Below are 12161 nucleotides of genomic sequence, written 5' to 3' on the forward strand. Positions count from 1 at the left end.
AGTTCATAGTTTTTCATCGCTTTGTGTCTCATTTTCGAATTGATACATTTGAAAAAGAATTAGCATTAACAATAACATTAATAGAAATTTGATTTCCTATATCAAAATCTGATGTTTTTTATGGTCACACCCAAATGTTTTAAACACTAGAAGGAGTGCACGAACAAAGTATTTTAATTTGTATTTACAAAAATTATAATCTCCTTCGTAAAACCGTTCTAAGCTCTGTTTTTCATTCCGCAAAAGCGTTAATACATTTTAGTACATTTTCCAATAGCTACCACCAAAAATCTTTCGACTTCGAGTCTAAGTAAATGTATAGCTTTAATTTCTCTATCAAACATTTTTGTTTAAGCCTCTTTCATAAAGAAAACAAAAAATATTCAAATAACCCATTTAAAATAAAAGTAATAAACAAAATATGCAAATTTCTTTTGCATTTGTGATTTCAGTCACACTCACAAGTCACAGCACCAGTATCAACTATACTTACTCCCATTACCATTGAGTTCATCGCAGATATAACTTTTTTTTTTGTTGTATCTCGTTCATAACACAAATTATTATTTCTTTTGTTCTTTTTTTTTTTTTTTTGCATAAATATCGCACAAGTTGTGTGTATATGTAGGCATTTAAAATTATAAGAAGTGAAAAAAAAAAAATTCATATTTATTTATACAATTTGACAATAGCACAAAAAGGTAATACAATACAGCATGGAGAAGATGAAGAGTCAGTAGATGTATATAACAATGAAAGATTATCATTTTGTTTTTTTTGCTGTGTCAAACCCTCACTTTACGAAGCCGGATCAAAATTCAAATTCGTCCAACAATGGACAGTTGGTATGATATGACAATAAAGGGTGTTTCAGTAGGTACAACCTCCTTCGGTAGAAATGAAATAAGTTGACATTTCTGTTTTTTTTTTTCTAAATTGACAGATGTAATATTTTATAATTAGAATTGTCAAAACCAGTTTAGGTAACTCAGTATTACTAGATTATTCAAAGAAACTCCCTTCCATTTGACAGTCGGTAGTCTGTTTTTGACAGCTGTCAATTTTTCCTCTGCTCCAGTTTATAACATGGATATTTTTTACCATTTCAAGTTTAATTCCTTTCAAACTCGAGGCCCATTCGTCAATTTATAAAGAAGAAAAAAAAAAAGTTTCGACAAAAATCGATCTCAGTAAAAAAAACACCCTTTACATTTTGTATCCATCACTGTTTCTTCATTGTTATTATTAATGTAGATTCTGCACGAAATATAATACAAAATTTTTTATTTATTGTTATATGACATTATGTGACTTTGGTGTATAAAAGTAAAATAAAAGCAATAAAAAGAGAAAAAAAAAACATTTAAGCTATGGAAAACCTAAAATAAAACATAACATTATTTCATCAATTTATTATGATTATGGTCGCTGGATGTGATGATGGCAGGGCTGACAATTCAAAATGAACGAGGGGCACGCACGTTTTTGCTGAAGCTAGAGGTTTTTTTTTGCAAATAATGTATGCATGGTTAGGTTTTGGACATCAGAAACCATCACCGCACACTATATTAACCAAACACAGACACATAAAATTTCTGAATTCGCACGAAATTTTTTACCTTTGACTCCAAAAAATATAGGTATCCAAACAAATAATATTGACTGACCACTGTTAGCAATAGAGCGCGGTTTAATGTTATAAAACGAGTATACAAACAGAACTATAGTACTATTCAAAAATGACAAATTGTCTCCTCTGGCCTACGTTACGTTTTTGGTAAAGCAATTTTGTGCTTTTTTTGTTTTTGTCATGGTTGAATAGATAAATATATAGATGGATGGATGGTTTGTGGTTTTTCATGGAATAAAATATACCAATAGCAATCAAAAATGGCTATCGGTCAACCGATACGTTGACGTTACCAAAAGAAATATAATTTAAATTTTAGATTAGGTAAATTGGTTTTGTTTTTTTGTAGTGTAACCAACAATAAAAATAGATAAACTGGATATTTTTGACAAGAGTTCTACCTTACGTCTCATCAAATTTATGCGTAGGTACATAATAACAACAAAAAAAATCATGTGTGCAATTCACATGTGGTAGAAGTGAAACCTTAAAAATTATTTTTCTTGCAAAAAATAAAAATCGAAAAAATGTACCTTGTTTTTATTCCATCACCTTTAAATCGATATTTTTTTATATGACAACCTGTAATAAATTTTATATCATCTGAAAGCTTATTATTTCACCTTTTATATGGCTTTTCAATCATGTTTCTACCATGCCTACAAAAAAAGTAAGAATTTTCTAAAGCCAACCATTTCGAAATTTCAAACTGAAATTACGGTAGGTACTTCCTACACTGGTGGCTGGTCATCGGCAACAGATCTCCACACGTGTTATGAGGTATTTTCACGTTTTTAAATTTAAGATTGTGTAACTTGTAGAGCACGTACCGTTATGTGTTATATATCAAATGAAAGTTAATATTATCAGCATGCGTATTAAACTTAATTTTTTCATGTGCCCTAGATCAAAAGATATAACGTGTTTAGAAAAACCGTTATCTCAGGATATTGAATATTAAATTAATTGAAATTTTGAGCAATTAGAGTTTATTTAATTACCTATCTACAGTATAAATTTCATTCATCTATCTATTAAAACAAAAAAGTTACAATCAATTGAATTATCGTGTTGCTTTTTCGTTTCATCTTGTTTCAAATCACTACGATACTGAAGATGTTTTCACTTAAAAAAAAAAGAAATAAATAAAGACTGGCAGAAAACCGTAGTTTACAAGATTGGAATCTTCCTATAAAGACGCTGGGTTGCGCGAACTTAGTCTTGGAGCTTGAATTGTTTTTGTTTTTATGCTTTTTATATAAAAATTTGATATATGCAAACTAAAATAAAAGAATAGAATACGTCTTAAATGAAATTGTGCTTCTATAAAAAGAATCCAATTTCATTTTTGTATTAATATTTTTACAAAAAATTCAAAATTATTAGATCCGATTTAAAAAAAAAAATATAAATCATTAAAAAATAAAACAAAAACAAAAAGTTTGAATGCCATGTCGTTGTAATTTTTAATAAACTATTAGGCTATTGATTATGTCGAAAAAAACAGGGCAATAAGGAACTAAGACGTTCACGGGTTTTTATTGCAGGAATCATTCAATGGGTTATAAAAAAACATAAAACCGCGGAGTGCTATTAAATGAGAGGGTGGAAACTGAAGATAGGGGTGTAAAAGCCCCCTTTTTGGTTTTTTCAATATATCTCGTAAGCCGAGCAAAATTTTAGTATATTGCTCTCAAAACTTTTTGTAGAGAATTGAATTTCCTATTAGAATAATGTTTTTTTAAAAATTAAAAAAAAAAATTTCCATACAAAAATAGTCGAAACAATCATAAAAAAAATATCAAAAAAATCGATTTTTTGAGTTTTTTTGCTTTTTAAGTTGTACATTTTTTTTGGGTTGAGATAGACATAAACATTACTCCAAAGAAAAAAAGGAGATTAAATTTCCTTCAAAACCCTGTACTCAATAAATTTTTTCATTGAAAATTAACCGAAGTATGGCCATTTTATTCTATCTTTTTTTTCGCATTTCTAGTTTTACTCAAGTAAAACAGAATCATTTGAGGGGAAAGTACGATAACTTAAGCACCAAGAACTGATAATGAGATTTTGAGAGGGGTTAAATACAATCATTGTTTACTATGGGAGGGGGGGTCTATGTCCCCCCGTTTTGGCGGGAGGGGCAATTTTCTAAAAAAAATACTTAACATAAAAAAAAATTATTAAAAAACAACGGCAACACTCACAGTTTTAATTGATACTTTTTTTCAAAAGCTAGAATTATAAACTTAATATTAATTTCAAAATGAAGTTATTTTAATCAATTGTTTTTGAAATAAAGGAGTGATTCCAATAATGAAAGTATTTTGTCTATTTTTCAATTTTCTCAAAAAGTAGAAGGCATAGGAACATTATGATTTTCATGATTTGATAAGAAATCAATTAAGGCAGTTTACTTTGTCGATCAATTTCGTATTGAAGTCCACAGTCTTTGTGAAAATTGTACTCAATGTGCTTTTTAAACTTTTTTTTCACAAGTTTTGACTTTGAAATCGGGTATTTCAAAAACAATTGACTAAAATAACTTCATTTTAAAATTAATATTAAGTTTATAATTCTAGCTTTTGAAAAAAGTATCAATCAAAACTGTGAGTGTTGCCGTTGTTTTTTAATAATTTTTTTTTATTTTAAGTATTTTTTTTAGAAAATTGCCCCTCCCGCCAAAACGGGGGGACATAGACCCCCCCTCCCATAGTAAACAATGATTGTATTTAACCCCTCTACAAAATCTCATTATCAGTTCTTGGTGCTTAAGTTATCGTACTTTCCCCTCAAATGTCTCTGTTTTACTTGAGTAAAACTAAAAATGCGAAAAAAAGATAGATTAAAATGGCCATACTTCGGTTAATTTTCAATGAAAAAATTTAGTGAGTACAGGGTTTTGAAGGAAATTTAATCTCCTTTTTTTCTTTGGAGTAATGTTTATGTCTATCTCAACCCAAAAAAAATGTACAACTAAAAAAGCAAAAAAACTCAAAAAATCGATTTTTTTGATATTTTTTTTATGATTGTTTCGACTATTTTTGTATGGAAATTTTTTTTTTAATTTTTAAAAAAACATTATTCTAATAGGAAATTCAATTCTCTACAAAAAGTTTTGAGAGCAATATACTAAAATTTTGCTCGGCTTACGAGATATATTGAAAAAACCAAAAAGGGGGCTTTTACACCCCTATCTTCAGTTTCCACCCTCTCATTTAATAGCACTCCGCGGTTTTATGTTTTTTTATAACCCATTGAAAAATTCCTGCAATAAAAACCCGTGAACGTCTTAGTTCCTTTCTAAATGACATAATCAATAGCCTATATAAAAAATTTCATTTTCCAAAATGTTGACTTTGATTAATTTATATTCAGCGAATACAAATGTTTGCGCATAAAAAAATAGTTTAATTTGAACAAGTCATTTGGCAGATAGTCAGAAATTTTAAAAACGGTTATACCTAACGATTTAAAAAAAAAAAAACACTTTTTTCAAGTTGTTCATCTAAGAACTAATACTTGCATTTTTTATATTAATATATATATTTTTTAATATAATGTACATATATAATATTTAAAAATAAATAAATAAAATTTGTTTTAAATTAAATCATTTAAATAATGGTTTAAATTTTGTTATCAAAAAAAAAAATATTTTAAAGGAAGTTAAACAAATAAATCTCTAAAACATTTAAATTTATATCAATGCCGATATTTTAAAATAAAGGAATTAAATTGAAAAATTTCACTGTACCAAATCGGAAGGTTTAGTCCTTCGCAAACGTCGTACTAAGTTTGTCTCGTCGAGAATTTCTAGTATTGTTCTATTAGTATGTTCGACTAACCGTTTTCTCTGCTTTCGGGCAAAAGTTTTTATTTCTTCGCGAACCGTGGGGATTCCAAGATCCCTGTGAAGATCTTCGTCTCTTATATACCACGGCGCATTTACAAATGATCTTAATAATTTATTTTCAAAAGTTTGTAATCTATGAGTTGAATACCATATGTCCAGACAGGCTTAAGTACTTGCTTGTAAACTAATAATTTGTTTTCAATACTAAGTCTAGAATGTTGTCCGAGCAACTAGTACATTTCTCTTAATTTCATATTTAACTGATCACATTTATTTTAACATGCGGTTTCCATTTTAATTTCGCGTCGAGAGTCATCCCGAGATATTTTGAGTAGTATTAAAAAAAACAGGTAGTCTGTTTATTTTCTTATACGTAAAGTGCACGTGGACTGACTTAAATTCGTTAAGCGCTATTCGCCATGTTTGTGTCCATTCATTGACATTCTTAAGAGCATTTTGCAATTTACTTGTCGATTTGTTAATTGTTTTGCCTACTGCAAGTATTGCGGTATAGTCAGAAAAATTTGCTACAATTGTGTTTTCAGTTTGAGATATATCGTGTGTGAATAGAAGGTATAGAATGGGACCTAAAACACTACCTTGTGGTACCCCAGCCACTATTTCCCTAAAGTCGGAAAATTCTGTTCTCTAGATATTCTCTAAGAATGGTAAAGAGTCCTTCAGGTAGGACTTGTCTTAATTTAAATTTGAGACCCTCGTGCCATACTTTATCAAAAGCTTGAGACACATCTAAAAAGACCGCTGAACAAATTTTCTTTTCTTCAAGAGCTTCAAGAGCTCAATGACATGAAATTGGAATATGACTACCATTATTTTTGGTCCAAAAAAATTGATTCCAAAAACCGAAATTCAATGTCGTCCTCTTTTCAAAAAATTAATTTTTCAAAAAAAAGGAACAAAATAAAAAAAAAACGATTCCATTAAAAATGATTTTCTAAACATAGCTTTATTCATCAAAAGCTACTCCTTCTAGAAAAAAATCTATATGAAGTTTTCATCAAAAGTAAATAAAAATAAAAAATTAAACTTTTCTAAAATGAAAAAAAAAACATTGAACCGTTCTTAACGGTATCTGTTTTTTTTTTGTATTTGTATTTGAGCGACTAAGTACATTTCAACGAATATTCTTATATTGAAGCTTTTAAACAACCGTTATATTAAATTTAAAACCTTACAAAATTTACAAAAAACACGTTTTTTATGTTAAAAAAAATAATTTTTTTATTTAAAAAATTATTTTATTTTTTTTTTGGTTTGAGATGAAGATAAACATTTTTCAAAAATTACATACTAATTTTTTTATTGCAAAATGTTTAAAAATTTTTTCATATAAAACATTTTTTTTTGTTAAAAGGCTCTTTTAATTTTTTTTTTTTTTTTCTAAAAACTCTTTGTTATACAAGAAATCAAGTGTCATTCTTCGTTTTTAAAACCATTTGGACATATGTTTGGTAATTATCTTTATTCCTTTTAGTCTCATTAAAAAACTTTAATATTAGCCTGTTTTGTTGGGAATTATGTACCTACTAAGGTAAAATTTTACACGGTTAAAAAAACGACAATAGTCCAAACCGAATACTAAGTTATCGAACAGGTGAGCCAGAGCACCTTTTCAAGAAATTATTTTTTTAAATGGGATTAAAATTGTCTAAGCTCTAGTTCACTTTGGCTTAGAATTTAGAAAGTTTCAACTTTATAAGAAATTGTGAACATTAAAATCAGTAACAGATTTTAACTTGTTTTTTTTTCGAAATGACAAAACGGTCTCGATTTCTTCCATTTTCATTGCGCTTCATACAAAAATAGATTGTCACTTATTGTTACAAAAATAATTGAACTGAATTATAGTTTAAAGTACATGACCACAATATAGTTTATCGATCAATCTTTCAACATCTTTTATACTTTTGTTAATAAAATTTAAATGGCTCTTATTCAAGGTGATATCTGATATGGTATAAATTCGTTTTATTGTTTTCAGGTAATGTTTCTGAATACAATTTTTCCAAATTTCATACTCATTCAATAAATTTAAACAAAAATACAATAAAAAAAAAACGTAATCGCAATTTAGCAATCAATTGATAAGACCCGCAGTGTTTATGGAAATTCATAAAACCCAATTAACTCCCAAAAAATAAGAAAACCGAAAATTTAATTTAAATAAAAAAAAAAAAAAAACAACAATACTTTGCTTGCATGCGTTGAAAGCTTATTTAATCTCATTACACGGGTAATTGTGAAGTCTGGTTTCTGGGTGTAAACGTTTTATTTTTTTTGTATTATTTTTAACTTTTGTAAGGCTACTGCCATTCACCTTCTTACCACCTGTCTGACGAGAAACAAAAAAAAAAAACAAAAGCCAAACCTTTCAAACTTGTATACCTTCCAACCTTAATTGGTTTTAGTACTTATGGATAACAAGTAGGTAAACACCTTGCCTTGCATACAAGCCTACCATATATGTAATTGTTTAGCTGTTCCAAATTTTGTTTTCTTAATACCTTTTTTCTCTCACCTAAGAGCTTAAATTTGAAAATGTTTTAGGACAGAAGGTCAACTGCCACAGCCCTAAAAAAAATGTTTAAAAAGACATCAAAGGTTAACCATTAACATTTTTTTTTTTAGACTAAAATTAGTTTGAATTTATTTGGGTTTCAGAATTCTTTTTATCAAATTAAAGCCTATGATGTGGCGAATTACAACAACAATCAAAATCATTTAAAAGCTATTTAAAGACTCAATCAATTATATTTTCTCGGCAGCAATAAGTTCAAAAGTTTCAATGATCCAAAGGTGAGAAGTTTTGTTGGGTTTGTGTGCATTTAAATACACAAGACGTTGACTGACTGACATTGTTTTCGTCACGTAGACCAGAAAAGGCAATCTCAAGGCCGTACTCAAAAAAAATATGCCCATGGGGCTGTGAAGATTGAAAGATTTCAATAATTGGCATAATTGTTAAAAGAGTTATAGATTTTTCAGACCGATTTTGTACAAAAGTAAACCTACAAGAATTAGAATCACTTTAGAATATTTTTCAAAAAATATTTTCATGAAATTTTTGATTTAAGATACTACTCAACTCTCCACCCCATTTAGTGTACCACCCTGAACAAAAACAAAAAAAAAAAAAACTGAAAAGGCGCCTCTCTAAACCAAAACAAATACAATTTTACGAGCATCTCCTTGCTCTTTCATTGAAAAAAAAGAAGAAATAGAAGAAAAATGTGCGTTTTTTGGAAATTTTCCATTCAGAGCGATATGTTCGGTTACTCAAGATGTAAAAATGTAAAAGATGTAAAACACAAAAATACACACAATTTCCATTTGATTCGGTACGCATTTGTAATTTGGTAGTACTACGTTGCGTGGCAGATATAAGGTTTGTAAGTATTAAGGTCACGGTTATCGGATGACACACATTGATTTATAAGTAATTTTGCGTTTTTGTTTATTGTGTTTTTCTCTCTTTTTTTTCGAGAATTTTGTAAACAGAAAATGTATTTTAAATTGCGATTGTGATAAGCGTTTTAGTTTATTATTTTAATATTTTTTTCTGATAGCGCCTGATAAATTTTTATGATGAAAATAAGTATGTATAAATTATATATGAATTGATAAGGGTTACCAAAGAAGATTCAAGATAGCTAGAGAGGAAAATGTAGGTTTTTGTTGTATAGTTTTAAAAAAGCTTTAAAAAAATTAAAATACCTTAAAAGTTACGTTGTTACGTAGTGTTGATAAATCATCAAAGTTTTTTCGAACAAAATTTCAGACATAGATATCTTTCGTTACACAAAACATCACAAAAATTGTGTTTTTAAAAGTTCAAAATATCTCATACATTTCAATCCCTACAGCAATTTTGAAACTAGAAAAGTATAATTGAGTTTCTTTTGAAAAATCTAGCTGGCGAAATTACTGTCAGTTACGGAAAATCCTTTTTTTTTCAATTTTCCCTTATATTTTCTGAAAAAAGGTGCAGTTTTTCTACAAAGTCTTAAATAAAAGGTTTAAATCTAGAAACAGGGCATCCAAAATTTTTCAAAAAAACAAAAATATTCTTGGCAACTTTTGTGATTGAAAAATAGGCAAAAACGTATTTTTGCATTTTTTCACTACATGGATTTGATTAGGAATTGTAGATCTTTTTTTATTTAAAACTTTATATATAACTTTTTTTCGGGTTGGGGTCAAAATTCTGCCGGGGTCAAAATTTTTTTGTCAAAATTCTGCTTTCAAAATTCTGCTTTACAAAATTCTGCTTTCAAAATTCTGTTTTTCAAAATCCTGCTTTTCATAATCCTGTTTTTCAAAATTCTGCAAAAAATTAAAAAAAAGTTTGGAAAATGTTAACATTTTCCAAACCCTTTTTTAATTTTTTGCAAAATTCTGTAAAATCATCTTCTTGAAAAATTATCTATCTAAAATTACCTACATAATTTGTCATTCTTTGAATGCATATTAATTTTTGTTTTATAAATGAATAAATTTGAAAATATTAAGAAAAGGTTTTTAATAGGTTTAATACTAAACATTTCCGAAAATAATTCAAAATTTTTTAATTTATCAAATAAAGATGAATATTCAAAAATTTGAATAAGAAAAGGAATATTTTGTAACATCGGTTTCAATAAGTTATAGATTTTATTTGAAAGAAAGTCAGTCTATGCATTTTAAAAAATATTACATTTAAACAAACAAATTTAGGAAAGTACCAATCCCCACTAACAATTTTGCTTCTATAAAGCTTTACAGGTGTTATAGTTGCTTGTGTAAAGCTTCATAGAAGCAAAATTGTTTGTAGGGATGTTGAATTACATTAATGAGTTGTATTTTTCTTTAATCAGCGCATATGCTATAAAAAAAAAAACAAAATTGGCAGAATTTTTTTGTTCAAGTATAATGATAGCAGAATTTTGAAAAACAGAATTTTCGTTAAAAAAGCAGAATTTTGAAGCCAGAATTTTGACCCGATCCCATGTTTTTCGATAGGAGGTCTACTTTTCATAGAAATCTTTAAAATCTACGATTTTCGAAAACCACCCCACTTTTTCACCCACCCACTCCTTTCCACAAATTTGTTTTTGGGCAATTTATTTTCCTCTTTCATATGCCATCTATCCTTAATTTCTTTACCTACTGCTATTAATTTTATTTTTCATTTTCAAAAATTATTGAGAATGGTCTTAATTTGTATCCATTACACAGCCACACAAAAAAAAATAAAAGTTCTGACCTGAAGTTGGGTGTTGGGACTAGGTTTTTCATATAGTTTCTGGTCGCTCAAACCGAATCCGAAGTCCGTTTTGCCCCATCACGTCAGGTTTTCGAGACAACCTCAAAAAATGTCACGAAAAAAAATTTTTTTTTCTTTGATCAGGATGTGCGAATATGTTAATCATATAGTTTTTGGATTGCTGACTCTAGATTCAAAGTCAATTTCGCCTTATCACGTCAGGTTTCTGAGATATCCTCAAAAAAATGTCAAAACCAAAAAAACAAAAGTTCTTATCTGGTGTTGCGACTAGGCTTTTTAGTTTTTGGGTCGCTGAAACCCAATCCGAAGTTTATTTTGCCGTATCACGTCAGGTTTTTGAAATATCCTCAAAAAAGTCAAAACTAAAAAAAAAGTTCCTATCTGACATTTTTTGGGGATATCTCTAAAACCTGGCGTGACATTTTTTGAGGTTATCTTCAAAACCTGACGTGATGGGGCAAAACGGACTTCGGATTCGGTTTAAGCGACCCAAAAACTATATGAAAAACCTAGTCGCAACCCCAGGTCAGAACTTTTATTTTTTTTTTGTGTGGCTGTGTTATTTGACATTTTTTTCTTTCTAAACACTTCAAAGGTGGTTTTTTTTAAATATTACAAAAAAAGAAAAGGCACCACTTGTTTGAATCAAGCAATGTGCTTAGTTGTTATTTTGACTTTCAAATTTCAGCGAGACTATTAACAATGTTTTTTTTTTCTAATAATTTATTAGTTCAACACTTCATTTTAAAGTTTTAACTATTAAACGGTGACTGTGGCGTATGTGGAATATTTTTTTAGAAAACATTTTTGTTATTTTTGATTTGTGAATTTTGTGTTGAATTCAAATGAAAACTCGTGGTTATACAACAATTATAGGCCATTTTTGTTTTCTTAGAGAGAGAAATTGGATTTAAGTAGGTAAAAAACTTATTTTTGTGTAAAATTTTTGCACAGTAAAGGCAGTAAGACTAGCTCGAGACTGTTTAGTAATTGTTATATTTTCAATTAAATAAAAAATAATTTATTAATAAGTTCAAACAAATTTTATCACTTTATCATTGTTATCATCCGGATAACCGAAGCGTAAAGATTAATGTAATAGATTACACTGGTCGGCAAAAAACTAAACAAAGTCGGGAGCAAGATTTTTATAAGGTGATTTTGTTTACAGATTTTTTCTATCACGTCTAGTTTTTGAGCTATAATCATCACTATTTTCTATATAGGGCTTCAAAAACTAATTTTTAGTTTTGAGTTTTTTTTTATGTTTAGTCAAAAATATATATTTTCCGTAATATGTTGCTCTTTATAAGTCCAAATCAAAAGACGCAATATGGAATTTGATTCAAAAAACCATTCATTATTTTGAAAAAAATAATCAAGATTTTGAG

This window comes from Episyrphus balteatus, chromosome 4, assembly GCF_945859705.1.
Source record: "Episyrphus balteatus chromosome 4, idEpiBalt1.1, whole genome shotgun sequence".
NCBI lineage: Eukaryota > Metazoa > Arthropoda > Insecta > Diptera > Syrphidae > Episyrphus > Episyrphus balteatus.